Source organism: Trachurus japonicus, chromosome 3 (assembly GCF_045865225.1).
Source record: "Trachurus japonicus isolate A0001 chromosome 3, Traja_1.0".
Classification (NCBI taxonomy): Eukaryota; Metazoa; Chordata; class Actinopteri; order Carangiformes; family Carangidae; genus Trachurus; species Trachurus japonicus.
This window is the reverse complement of record NC_140909.1, coordinates 14,093,580-14,107,596: the sequence shown is the minus strand read 5'-3', so window position 1 is coordinate 14,107,596 and position 14,017 is coordinate 14,093,580. Positions and strand designations below refer to the sequence as shown.

At 42.2% G+C, this 14,017-nt stretch overlaps 1 long non-coding RNA gene across 1 annotated transcript; it reads right to left on the bottom strand.

Annotated features, from left to right (window-relative positions):
- Positions 1-969: 969 nt before the first annotated feature.
- On the bottom strand, positions 970-3,507 carry LOC146989730 (uncharacterized). The gene is made up of 3 exons (XR_015035626.1): positions 3,082-3,507; positions 1,943-2,047; positions 970-1,141 (listed from the first exon to the last, which is right to left on the bottom strand). It is a non-coding gene; the product is annotated as an uncharacterized LOC146989730 (long non-coding RNA).
- Between the last annotated feature and the right edge of the window lie 10,510 nt (positions 3,508-14,017).

The window sequence follows — 14,017 nt, the reverse complement described above, 5'->3', positions numbered from 1 at the left end:
GCTACAAAATGTTACTTAAGTTGTTGTGATTCCAGGTGAATCTAATGCTTTTATATATTAGACCCAGCAGTCGAAAAGTTTGCAGGTATTTTACTTTAGTTTAATCCAATCTTTCTCTTAACGCAGATGAATGTGATTTGCCAAAGCTGTTTGGAAATTTGCTGTGGGAGCAAAGCAATAAATTAGAGGTAGATTTGTGCAGAAAGCAGAGCCATCTAGTGGAAGGATATATCCCAATGAAATGAATTATTATTATATTAAAAAAACAAACATAATTTAATATTGAGCAAGGAGCAGACAGATGATTGTTGCGAATAGTCATCATTGTTGTAAAGGTGAGGAAAGATAAGTTCGATTCAAACATACAAAAGAGGAGCAAACAGTGGATATTAAACAGTGAAGTCAAATCATAACAGTGTTTGGTGAAGCTACATCTGCGTGTCCTCAGCTCAACATCCCTCCTCTGTCACAAAACAGAGGTCTTAGGACAAGCAACATACACACTCTGACAAGAACGGAGATCCCACCATCTAGGCACACACACACACACACACACACACACACACACACGCACACACAGACACAGACACTTGGACACCCTGTGGCACTGTAGCTAGACCTGCCACTCGGACGTTCACCAAATCAGACGGACAAATCTCTAACAGACGGCTCCTGACAAAGAGATTATCACCGTGACAGGAGAAGTGTGTGCAGCTGTGGGTGGTGGAGTTTACAGCAGGGTTGGTGGGGGCGGGGAGCGAACTCTTTGTACATTCACACATTTGGCCCTTTCTCTCTCACCATGCAGGAGGATTCAGAGTCAAAGTCAAAGTTAGTTCACAACCTGCAGCTGTATACGTACCGCATGTACATCAATGTCCGTGTGTGTCCAGAAGAATGTGTGTGTGTGTGTGTCTCACATGTACAAGAAACAGATACAGACGAACACTGACACTGAGTGCCTTTACCTGTTTGTGTTAGTTGATGCTCTAACATTTCTGCTATTCAAATGACATTTCTTAAGCCAACAGTCAAAACATCTTTAAACAACATCAGCTTTGAAGAATACTCAGGTTATTCTGCATATCCTGCTGCTGCTCCAGCTGTTCACCAGTGGCCAAGAGAGGTCAACACACTACAACTTTAATAAAAACACAAGCAAATGTAAAACATGTTTAGGAGAAATGCTTCAAATTAGAAACACTGCCATCAAATTAAAAAACAAAAAGACGATGAAAAGAAAATATAGAAAACACACATGGCATTTGTGGGTAAACTTAAAAACTAATAAATATGCTAGATATTGGACTAACAAATATCTCCAATAATATGGCAATCGCCCATTAGAATGATAACATATATGGAACTCATTTATGGCTCATTTTATAAGTCTAAATCTAAATTTGTTTCAGGTTTTATTATTTGCTTGTGTTCTTTTCAAAATGTGACAAGTTGATTTCCAAAGTGATGAAAATCTTTTCTTTATTTACAAGTTGGTTCCACTTTATAAGGCACTTTAATACCAAAAATACCAAGAGAATAACAAAGATGTAGACCAAATTAGAAGATAAAGGTACAAGACTCGTGCACACAACGAAATGTCTATTGTAGCTATATATCTGTCGACAAAATAACAAATAACCACTTAAGACCATTTTGACCATGTCTATACTAATTTTTAAGTGTGACGGTCCGTGACTGCAGATATTTCAAGTTTGGAAGAGTTCTTTCTTTGTTACTTAATAATTCATGATCACAAAATATTTTACCAAGAATGCAACCAAGTGTTGTCCTAATTGCATAAAGGTACCGGGTAGCAGCCACTGTGGATGAAATGGTTGATGGGACACAGTTTGATATTTCCTGACACAGTTTTGAACAAACTACAAATTGCTGCAATAATGGTGATATAATCATGTAATCCAAACACAAATACACTCACAAGTCAAAGGTGCCAGTGGAGGATAAGTGAAGCTCTGCAGAAAGTCAATTAATCTTTTCAGTGGTCCCCCTTCCCTCCGCCCTGCTTAAAAGCTTCATTTACCTCCTATGGAGAAGAGATAGAAACACCATTAGTGAGATGATGGCAGGACTGGAAAGGGGAAAGGAGAATCTCACAGTTGGATGAGCTGAAACAGTATAGGCCGCCATCTCCTCAGAAAGTGTGTGTGTGTGCGTGCGCGAAAAGACGAGAGCATCTTCTGCATGGGTGAGCTCAATTAGGTTCTATCTTGATTATCAAAAGGTAGTGGTGTACAACTTTTAAGGCGGAAGTGTGCCTCAAAATCCTGGGCAACGGCGGAGGGTGGGCCGACCTGCAGAGTGAGGCAGGAGTTGGGCAGACAACAGTGGAGACACACGGCTTAGAGGCTTTCTGCTGCAGAGAGGTGCTTAGCCAAGGCGTACATTAGGGGATAAGACCCCGACCATTATTTCCATATCCAAGGTGATGTCTGCGTGGGTCTACTAGGTGTGTGTGTGTATGTTTGCGTGTGTCGCATGGGACCCCAGCTGGATAAATGATATTCATGTGTGTTTACATGCACACATTTGGGTGTGTGAAATGCCAGTGAGCATATAGGTTCTGCTTCACTGAGCTCGGCTGGCTACTGGAGCACAATTGGGGGTCTTCCTGTGCAAAAGAGGTCAAAACACACACACACACACACACATGTGGAGAGGGACAAACACAAATAAGGAAGTTTGGCTGAATACTCAAGACTCCGATAATCAAACAGTATGTAAATGAGCAAGTTCCTTCTTCTATGCAGAGACTATTCCCACATGAGCGTCCAGGTTAGAATAAAGCACACTGTGGATGCTATTGAAATTCATATCACTTACATATTACAGCATTGTTGCATTAGTTTGTATATTTCTTGACATTTAAATTCAAGCCACCTGAGTTCACCAGTTCTAAAATTATGTAAGTCTGGATGCAATATGTTCTTTTTTCCTCTCCCCGCTGATCTTAATTACTGTAGGTCTGATCTCAGGGCAGCGGGGTTTTACATGGGTTAATAAAGTTGCTGCTAGAAGAAGGTCAAGTTGGAGTGGTAGACAGAGAGAGGACAGGAATACCCAGGGCTGAAGACATGAAGGGGTAACTGCAGGCAGGGGGCCCGGTCTCCATCTTCTTAATTACAAGGAGCTTCCGGTGTCGACCCTGAGGACGAACACAAGCCAATACCGTGCGTGTCGCTCGATACGTGCTCTATTACATGCTTCGTGCAGCTCAGACTCCTTGAGGGAATAACAGGCCTCAGGCTGGTTCAAAAGGAAAACTCATCACTAAGGAGTCTGCCAACAGTAGCCATATATATTATATGCCTCTATGTCTCCTGCCATGAAAGTGTGTGTGGGGTTCAATGTGACCATGTGCCTGTTTTCACTCGTCTAGTGTGTAAACAAATGTTTTGTCCCAGTTAACTAGGTCCCAGTCGGAATAAACCTATTTGGCACTGGCCCGCTGAAGCTGGTGTGCATGTGTTTGGGTTGTAGCAATATATATATACAGTATATCTATGTGGGAATATGTGTGCGTTGTGAATGTGGCAGCTAGGGGATAGCATGCTGCTGCTGCTGCTGCTGCTGCTGCTGCTGCTGCTGACACTGGGCCTGTCTGCCTGGTGTGCCCCTTTCTGCACCAGTAGAGCTGGCACTGCCTCCTGCCTCTGCCCAGCCGATTCACTGTGCGCCAGCTGGGCGCTACCAGGAGAGGCCCTGCAGAGAGAGGAGGCAGGTCAGCCGTGACAGAGGGACAGAGAGACAGAGAGAGGTGGAGTAAAGTGCCGAGGTTTAGATACAATAAAGGAATACAGACATGGTCACAAAGGCAACTTCTAAGGGACTCGACTCAAAGGAAAGAAAAATTGTGTGAAAGTTAAAAAAACGGGGGGAAGCACTCTCAAGAAAACCCAATGATATAAAGTTCTGATTTTTACAACATCAGCTGGTATCATCATGAGGACCACATCAGTTTTTGCAGGCTATTTTTTTGCACTCATTGTTTTCTCTGACCTTTCATATCCCAAAGTAGTGATAGTGCTGTATTGCAGATGTAGTCGTCCCAGCTGAGGCTCTTTAAAACATTTATGATATCATTTGTTATTTCTAAAGTGTCTGCACTGTGACTGTTACTGTTTTGGGTGAAATCCCAGATTAAACTGCAGAACATTTATATACATCCAGGTTGTTTTGTTTTGATTATTTCTGCTACCAACTCTCATCACCTCGAAAACTCATCCATATTCAAATGATAATAAATGATAATATACTTAATTTAATACTATACCACAAACAAAATTAATTAATCAAATGTAAAGAAATTTGGAGTAAAGGTTTCAATAATGAGTTTTTCTAAAACATTATTTGAAGACAATGTTAACAATGTAAAACTGTAATGTTCACATATATAAAGTATGCTTCTAATAATGGACTAAGCTGCCTTTCTAAGTGTATCTATCTAACTAAATCACATTGTACATGGAGGCTGCGGGTAAATGAGCATAAACTGTGCTGAATTAGCTCCCTGCTAAAAATGTCTTGTACTGTGGGAAAACAACTCTCCCCCTTTTAACAGGTTTATTCCACTTCTATTATTCAATTAGACCAATTTCACGTCACCGCTCCTGTTTGCATATTTGCCGTCTCCTTGCAGCCTGCAGCGAGGTGGGACAAATGAGTTGTCATCTTTTTAACAGCTGATGTAAACCACTGCCTCTCAAGGACTCCCCGGTTTGCAAAGATGTTAAGATTTGAATTTTTTAAACTGAAGCCATGAAGAAATTATGAAAGCTACTGCTTCATTCTGGCATTTTCAAATTATTAAAAAAACAAAATAACAAAAAAACCATGAGCATGTGTGAACATCTCGAGAGGAGTCAGGCACTGTTTCTCTTGGTTTGCTCATCCATGTGTAAATAACACTTTTTTTTTTTAAATGTACAGTGATTAGGGGAATTAGAGACCTGCTTAAGGAAATCACGGTGTGCTCAGCCACCAAGAAGTAAGGTTGCAACGTACAATGTCAGACATCGACTCGGCTCGGCTATGTGACTTTTTCACATGGTGAGAGATGCACACTGCTGCTCGGAGGAAGAGAGCAAGACCCTTTCTTGCGTCTTTCTTACCAGCTTCTTCAATTTTATTAATTATTTCATTTTCAATAATCAATTAAACAAATGTCAAAAAAGTCCTGATAAATTCAGTAGAGACTAAAGTCTTACAGATGACAACTTGCATGTGCTTTTGTAAAGAGGAGCAAGCGAAGCTCCATTTGTTTATCAAAGGTTTTGACCAAAGGCTGCAAGATGCAGTTCAGTCACACAACAAGCTCCTCCAGGATGGTGAGCCCAGCAGTCACACATTCTTCTGCTCTCCCTGGAATCTCAGCCGGTGCAACACAAACATACTTCACTGAATTAGTGTAGTGTGTACTGTACTCCAATCACGCAAGGACCCCCACAGTCAAAATGAAAATGTTTGCAATAGAGCCACATACAGTTTTGTGAGATTAGCAAATTACTCATAACTACATGAATATTATACTTCTCAATCATGAGAGTGTAGTTCCCACTGGTTAAATCATTTTCACATTTATTACATTTAGATAAGAACTTTAGAAAAGATTTGACAGACATTTATTTGACTAAATTTAAATTTTAAAAAAAGAGTTTCATATGAGTAATTATCCTTTTTACAGTTTTTCAAAGTTCCTTCCTTGTGTCAGGTGTCATCCACAATGCAAATTAGAGTATAATTTCCTATGTGATTGTGAGTACTGTATACTGCTACTGCCACTCAACTGTTTCATGGGTCAAGTAACGAAATGACTTAAAAGTGGAAGAAGATACTGTTTGTTAAAGTTTGCAACAAGTATCAAAGAGGGATGAAAGAGGGAAAGTGATCAGGAGGAGAGTGTAGTTTAATGACCCCTGTCAGGATTTAGACACCAGCGCTTCTGTCCCTCTCGTCAGTTTGCAAACTAATGAGTTCAACGAGGTGACAAACGACAGCAGAGGCATGTTGAAGGTCTGTGACCCTTTCACTTGAGTCTTTAAGTCTTAATCTGTGAAATTTGCAGAGGACTCAAAAGACCGAAATCCTGCTGAGCTTCTGCATAACACAGCACAAAGCAGAGTCCGCAAGACAGTGACAGAACAAAGAATAAATGATTCTCTGGATTTAAAGAATAAATGTCTTGCACAAACTAAGTGTAAGGAGGAGACACTTTGGACTGAGAAAAGAAAAGAGACAACAAGGAAAGAACAACATACAATATATATATATATATATATATACACACATATATATACACATATTTACTACATACACACACACACATATGACTTAAAGGATAACAGCTGGTCCCTTACACCTCTGTCACATCTGCATTTCATCCATCCTGTGGCTTAAAGCTCCACTGTGCTGGCTTTGACATGACGGAGCCATAGGGCCGTCCCTTCAGCAACAGAATCAATGGAGAAGTCATTACACCAGTAAGAGCAAAGGCCCCTAACCACCTCACCTCCTCTCTCCTTCCACCCTCACCCTCCTGCCCCACCACAGACTCTCTGTGTGAACACCCCGGCCCAGCCCGCGCCTTCCTCCCAACGCAGCCTCTCTCCCGCCCCCTTCTCCGCGGGCCCTGGGTCTCTGGCTGGGGCAGGCTGGCACAGCTGCGCCGGGAGCCGTGCTGTCACAAGCGGTTAGGGTGACAGCCACTCACACTTCATAATGTCCCTCTCACAGGTCACCGAGCGACAAGCTGGGTCACCTCGCTCCAGCAGGCAGCCCCAGGGGAAGCAGAGTGCCCCCCCAACACCACCACCACCACCGCCGCCGCCGCTGCCGCCACTACCGCCACTACCGCCACTACCTCGCCCATCCCTCCCTCACCCACCACCTCTCCATCAAGCCCCCCCACCACCACCACCACCACTACCTCCACCTCCACCACCACATCCGTCCTATTGCCCAGGAAAATAGAGATTTTTCCGGGCTACAAGAAGCTCTCAACGCCAGAGACTACACCAGGGTCACAACAAGGGTGGGCACGCCACTGTTAGCCCCTCTGATACAGATGAGGCTGGCAGTGAGGCTTGGAGTCAGCATGAGCTGCTTAGCTGCTAATTGTAGACCTCAGAGGAATATGGAGATGCCCTGCTACTGTTGATACTGCTGGCCTTTAGGAAACGATGTGGACTGCAACAAAAACACAATCACAGTCTCAATGCGGCTACAATAAGACTAAATTGCATCACATGTAATGAAAAGTTGTCTTATTTAGACATTGCAGGAACAGTTGTTTGTGTGTTGTTGTATTTTTTAGGATCTTTTCTAAATATTTGAGTAAAGACTTTCTGATTCTGATTTCTAAACCGCAATACTTGATAATGGATTTGACTTTCTTGTCGTGCTCCATATGGGTGAAGGGATGCTAAGAAGTTGGTAATGGCCATCAGAGAACACCATATGTTCCTGATGTCTGCCATCCAACTGTCATTAATGTGCATTACCTCTGCTCTCAGCCTCATTGTGAAGTCTAATCTGATAGCAATACAAGGCTGAACAGACAACATTAAGATCCACATTAATGGGCTCACACTGTCTTTCTAATTGGTTTGCCACTTTCAACTAATGCACAGCTTTCAGGTCATCACTATTAAAACTGTCTAGCTGGATACGTCACTTGAATTAAGTGGCTGGCCCTTAATGATTCTTACAATATCAAATCAACTTTTAATGAACTAGTTACTTGTCTTTGGAAGATGTGAACAGAGATTTAGATGTAAGAGCTGAGAGAGGTGTATGCATGACAACGGGACGCAGAACCCCGGGAACAACAACTGTACGCAACGTGTTGTTCACGAAAATGTTTTCCTTCTTTACGCACTAACAAACGGCAAGTTAAGCATGTGAATTCGGGGGCCAGATAAGCTAATTGGATGCAATGCCTGCAGTTGGCTTCAGCTGTGAGTGAGAGGCCTCATACCTAATTCCCGTTATTCAAACAGTCACACCCTGAGAGCGGTTAATTCACTGAAGGTGCGCACACACCCACTGAACAATGTGTAGCAATTAATTTCGCTCTCCCTCCCACATCTGGCGCTTCGGTGTGACCCTGCCTCTGCTGTGCCGTGTCGCTCAGGCTAGGCAAGCCTCCGCAATTTCACACGTAAAGGACCCCAATGAAACGTGAAAAGAATATGTGGCATTGTTAAATTGCATTAAAGAGTTTAAAACAGTAGATCTGCCCCCTCCTCCTCCCACTCCCACTCCCCCACTCACAAGAAACAAAAGCAGTAACTGAACTCAAATGCTCGCTGATGAGATGTGACATCATGTAATATGTACTCCGGATGCATTTTCACAAAGGGGGGAATTTCATCGTGAGGGCCCTCGATCCACTCGTGACAAACACCTCTGGAAAGAGAGATGAACTTCACGCCACTGTGTGTCACGCCACAGGGACTGTTGGACCTCGCCAGATCATGCACCAATATGTCTCCATTTGTTTTGAATTTACTATGTTTGAGTGCTGAAAAGTTAAAAAAAGAAAAAAGAAAATAAGCCAGGAGAGCAACTGCTAAATTTATAGACCAAGTGCAATTTTTTTTATCACTTACAAGACAGAAAGCTGCTTATCAAACAAATACACACAATATACAAATGTGGGTGTTTGCTGTGTTTTACATTTTGGATTGATGGACAAAACTTCAGCGCCCTGCGGAGCAAAACAGTGACATGATTTCATGAGTGGTTCTTCTCTGTGCATGTACACGAGGACACCAGGGATCTCATGAGAGGAAATGCACCAAGTTGATGCCATATTCTGAAAATGTGAAGATGAAGACGTTTTTACTGTCCAATAGGCACCAAAGGTGCTGTAGGTGTCAGAGGTGAGATGAGGGCTATAGGGCATTATCACAAACACTAAGCTGGAAAAAAAAAACAGCAACAGTAATCAATAACATCAATATGCAAACTAGAAGCAGCAAGTGCAAGTGCGGCGACTCGTATCCCACAACTTGGAGAGAAAAATATGTCAGTCTGGCTAGAAAGAGAGAAATTTTGTGTTTGATGTAAGGGAAAATCCTGAAGGACAACCAGAAGCCAACCGTACAAACGGTATCACTGTGTATTTCAAATGCAAGTAGCAAACACCTCAAACTTAATCTAAGCAGCTAAAAGACAGACAGAAGTACCATGCATCAAATTTAGCATTAAGGGGGAACTATGCAAGTCCAGTCACTTTTCCTCTGTTTTGCTAAACCTCCTCCTGGCCATGTGCATTTGTTTACAACGAAGCCGGTGAGACATAACGTTATGATGTTATGACATGTATATTTGCGTTGTCTTATCTGTCATAAACAAGCGATTACGGGTTACGTTTGTGTTGCGGTGCTGCAGAGATGAGAGCTGGGACACCGGGGCGGCATCGAGTATGCCTTTGTGTTAGGGCAGAGGAAAGGAAACACACCTGCAAGGAGCAATGTCATCAAATGCACAGAGAGAACACACATAGACAATGTAAACCCACCCGACACCTGTAAAAGTGTCTAAGACTGAGTGTGGGTTGCTTCAATCATTAATTGTGTGTTTTTAAAGCTTATTTCAGGGTTTTTTTCTTTGTTACTTAATTTCTGTTTCATTTGTTACTTGATAACAATTACAGGAGGACGCATGCTACAGTATACACACTCGTTTCACAAGCGTGGCGGTTGATAATGGTAAAGCAACAAAGTTAAACACCTTTAACTTGGGGCTAGGAGTTGGACTGCAATGGGCATTTTGAAGTGAGTGTTTAATTCAAAAAACAAAATCATGGAAACAATATTCAAGACCCACAAATGCAAACATAACCTTCTAGCCAGCACAGGCCCCCTCAGTAACAGACAGCTCAAGTGCAGATTTTTTAAACTGCATTTGCTTTTCTTATTTCCTGCTTTGCCTCTGCCCTGAACACACCATCTCCTCCTCTACTCCCCCACTGCACCACCTCTGTCTCTGTGCCACTGTGCCAGTCACCCTGCTCTAGGGCTCTGGAGATATTTCAAACATATCTGAGAAATCAATCTTACAGCAAACTGAAGGAAAACATCGAATGTCATTGAGCAATAAGTATGAAGCCTGTCAGAGGTGGAGCTGAGAGCTGGGCCTGCGGCAAGTTAGGCCTGCCAGTGTCCCATTGAGAGGCCTCGTCAGCTGGGCCCCCTGCTTCACACATGCACGTACACACACACAAGCAAGCATGCATGTGCGCACACACACAGTTTGTTGAGAGAAAATTAGAGTATAGTTTAAGCTGTTATAGCATTTTCAGTTTACACTGCTCCCACCTCCTCTGTTTACTCTCCTATATATATTACCTATAGGCTACATACCGACCCGAATTATGTATAGATTTCTCATACATATGCTATTCCCCCCTCATTTTTAAAATGAATTACATTCAAAAATAAACTTGCAGGGCATTTTTTAAAGGTTATACAGTAAACGTAAAGGCTAAATATGAAAAAATACAGACAGGTGATGGGTTGTACAGCATTTCAGTTCAGGCTGCAGTTAACAATTATTGCCATTAATGGTCAATGTGCTATTTCTTTTCTAGATTCATTAATTAATTTTTAATGATATAACATTTACCATTACAGAACACTATGAAACCAGCAAATATTAACATAAAAGAAGCTGGAACCTTAATTATTTAATTAACTGTTAATGAACTATTTGATTAATAAATTACTGCTTTTTGAATTAGGGCCATTCCAACTTTACCGAATGTTATTGTCTAATCAATTTAACAGGCAGTAAGTACTAAATTCTTTGTACAAATTATTGCCGTATTGCAAACATCATCAACAAAACTTAATGAAATTAAATTAGTAACATTTGTTTTTCATATGTACAGTATTGTCCTAAGAAAAAAATAGTGGAATATAGTTGATTAAATGTAATTTTGCACACAAAAAATAGATACAGTACAGGTGCAATACTGACACAGCTACTGCTGTGAAAACATCTATTACTGACATGATACAGATTTCAGCCATGTTGCTGAGCCTCTGATGAATATGGATGTCCTCCAGTGCATGGGTCAGTGTTATCCTTTACATCTAGCCAAGGCACACAGGCAGTTACAGAGAGACAGAAATGGAAAACATAAGAGAGGAAGATGGATTTCAGCAGGCAGGAGGGGAAAAGGGCAAGAGAAAGGGAGAGACCGGGCCAGGACAGACAAGTGAAGGGAAGCAGAAGTTGATGAAACAAGATGTCACCATTGATGGGTCATTACACCCAAGTAAGCATGGGACACTAGCTGTGCTTACACTGACCCCCCCCTCTTCTCTCTTTTGTGCTCCTCTCTGACAAGGAACTACAAAATGTGCTATTGCCGTATAGTTTCTCACTATTACTTTTGAGGCTCTTTGGCAATTATCCACACGGTACAATAAACCACTACAGTTGAGTGTCGCAGTCCTCCTAATTGGCCCTCTTATATCCACATACACGTGTTTACATCTCCAGGTCAATTGAATTAGGTCTTATAATGAGCCTGGGTGCTGAATATCTAACACGGTGGAGCACATTGGGGCATAAACCGGCACAAATCAGGTGAATCCAGTTAAGAGTGTTTACACTTAACAGCACATGCATCCAGTTCCAGTATTTGTTTCATAGTGCCTTTTACTGCACCCATCCTGTTGCTCATTATCATGACTCCGAGTCTGCATGAAGATCAGAGCAACGGCATCCATGATGCCACATCAACGGGTCGAGGACATGAGATCAAAAAGCGACACTAATCTACAAATCCCTAGTGTGAGAGTTTAATAGTAAAGCTCAACCATTATTGTTGGTTTTAAAGCTTACTCATTATTTAGTGACTGTGCACACAATGTCCATATCACACAGCCACTGACCACATCTCAGAGATGGCCCAATTAGGACTTGGAGATGGAGAAAGATGAGATGTTAATGTTAGGAGGAACTTTTTATGCTATTATTCAAAAATGTGTCCGGACTCGAGTGTGTGAAGGATGAATTGGTGTGAATGTGCCAGTGATTTAGAGCAATAACGAAAGGTTTGCTTCCGTTGATGAACAGGAGAGGCCGTGGAAGTGCTGTGATGTGAATATGACAGAGTAGGATAACAATTTGATGGTCCTAAGGCTGTTCAGTGGCAGGGAACAGAGAGGTCATCGTTTAAGTAACAGCACTGGAACAGATAGAGAGTCGCTCGACTGTGAAATGTAAGGTTTTATGTGTGTTCACTGTCCCACATCAGTTGATCAGCTACGATTATTATTTTATACTATAAAATAAACAGAGTATTGACTAGTACAAAAGTTAATTTAAAGCTTTTATTTACTTACTTACCTATGCAATTAGTTTGCTGACTGCATCATGTCAAAAATGTGTCAATAGTAGATTCAGATCCATTATAATCTCTAGGCTAAGTGTTTGTGTGTTTTCTGTATTATACACGAGCCAACAAGCATTATTTTGACCACAAGTGCATGCAAATCCAAAAATTTCTCTCTCGCCACCTCAATCAATAAAATAAAAAATGCCAAACTAATGAAGTCAGTGTCAGATAAGAGTTTGAGTTTTTCACACATGAAGAATGGCGGGGCCCAGAGGGACCTCACATCAGTCGTGTGTGCCTTTAGACTAGTGAGTGGAACTAAAACCTGGCCCGTGAACCAACACGCCTTAGCTCCATTGGGACACACATAAGCGACAATAACAACCAAATTAACCATGCACATTGCAGGCGTCAGCGTGTTGAACTGATATTGGTGAGCCGTGGGCTCAGTCAGCGGCCCCGGGTCCACTCTGGTCCACTGATTCGAGGGACTACGACGACCCATCATACAGCCAGGATTCTGTACTGTGAAATTAGACTGGGGTGTGAAAGTGGAAAAACCAAATAAGCATGAGGTTGAAACTCTGTATCACGCTCTCTCGCCTGTCTCACTCACGCGCCGCCACGCTGTCAAACACTGTCAGGAAAATTGTCCACAATCAGAAGTGTCTCGGGTCCTCTGTTGTGACTAATTCGCCATCTTTGGCTCTTGCGTGTTGCAATACTGTCTCCTATAACTCTTAACCTGAATTATTAATCCGTGCACATATCACATATCAACCAAGATATACTTGGAGGGGAATGATTCAGTAGTTGAAAAAGCAACAACAAAACAGACACATAGTTATTTTCTAACTTTTTTGTCACCATTTTCTGTTACTTCAGAGCAACAAAGGTCAAAAGAGAGCAGCTACTGAAACAAGTAACAACCTCCTGCAGCAGTAGTGTAAGATTTAACTTTATAACATCCTCTATTTAACTATGCAGTGATTTTCTCTTCATAACTGTGAGTTACTCTTACACTAACTTCAACAAATTACAACTGAGGATCCCTTCACTATATGTGCTTCTTTTCTTTTTTTTATGTCCAACAGAAATCCTGCCTCTTGACCCTCACCAGGCTGCTGCCTTCATGCTGGCAGCTCTAATAGCATCCTATCCACAGAGACCACACTAGCACTGCTTGATCCACACAGTTCGTATACAAGCACCCGCCATACACAACTCTCCACTGAGACCGAGTTGAAACCTGACTGTTGGGCCTAATAACAGAGACAACTGATTTCTGTGCTCCCCATCTCAGGCAGCATGCAGATCATACCAGATGCATGGAAGTGATATTTGCACAGGCATGCAGAGGTCACAGCCAGGTAAATTAATGAGCAAATCTCACAGAGAGAGAGAGAGAGAGAGAGAGAGAGAGAGAGAGAGAGAGAGAGAGAGAGAGAGAGAGAGAGAGAGACACTCCCTGTTACCTGAGTCGGGTGGGAACTCCAGTTTTAGTATCCATGATGCCATCTACTCACAAACAAACACACACATACACACACAGAGTCAACAGTCAGTCAACATGGGCTGGCAGGGAGCTGGTCTGCAGCACTCTCACCACACCAGGCCTAGTTATACTCTCCGTGTTTGAGGTAC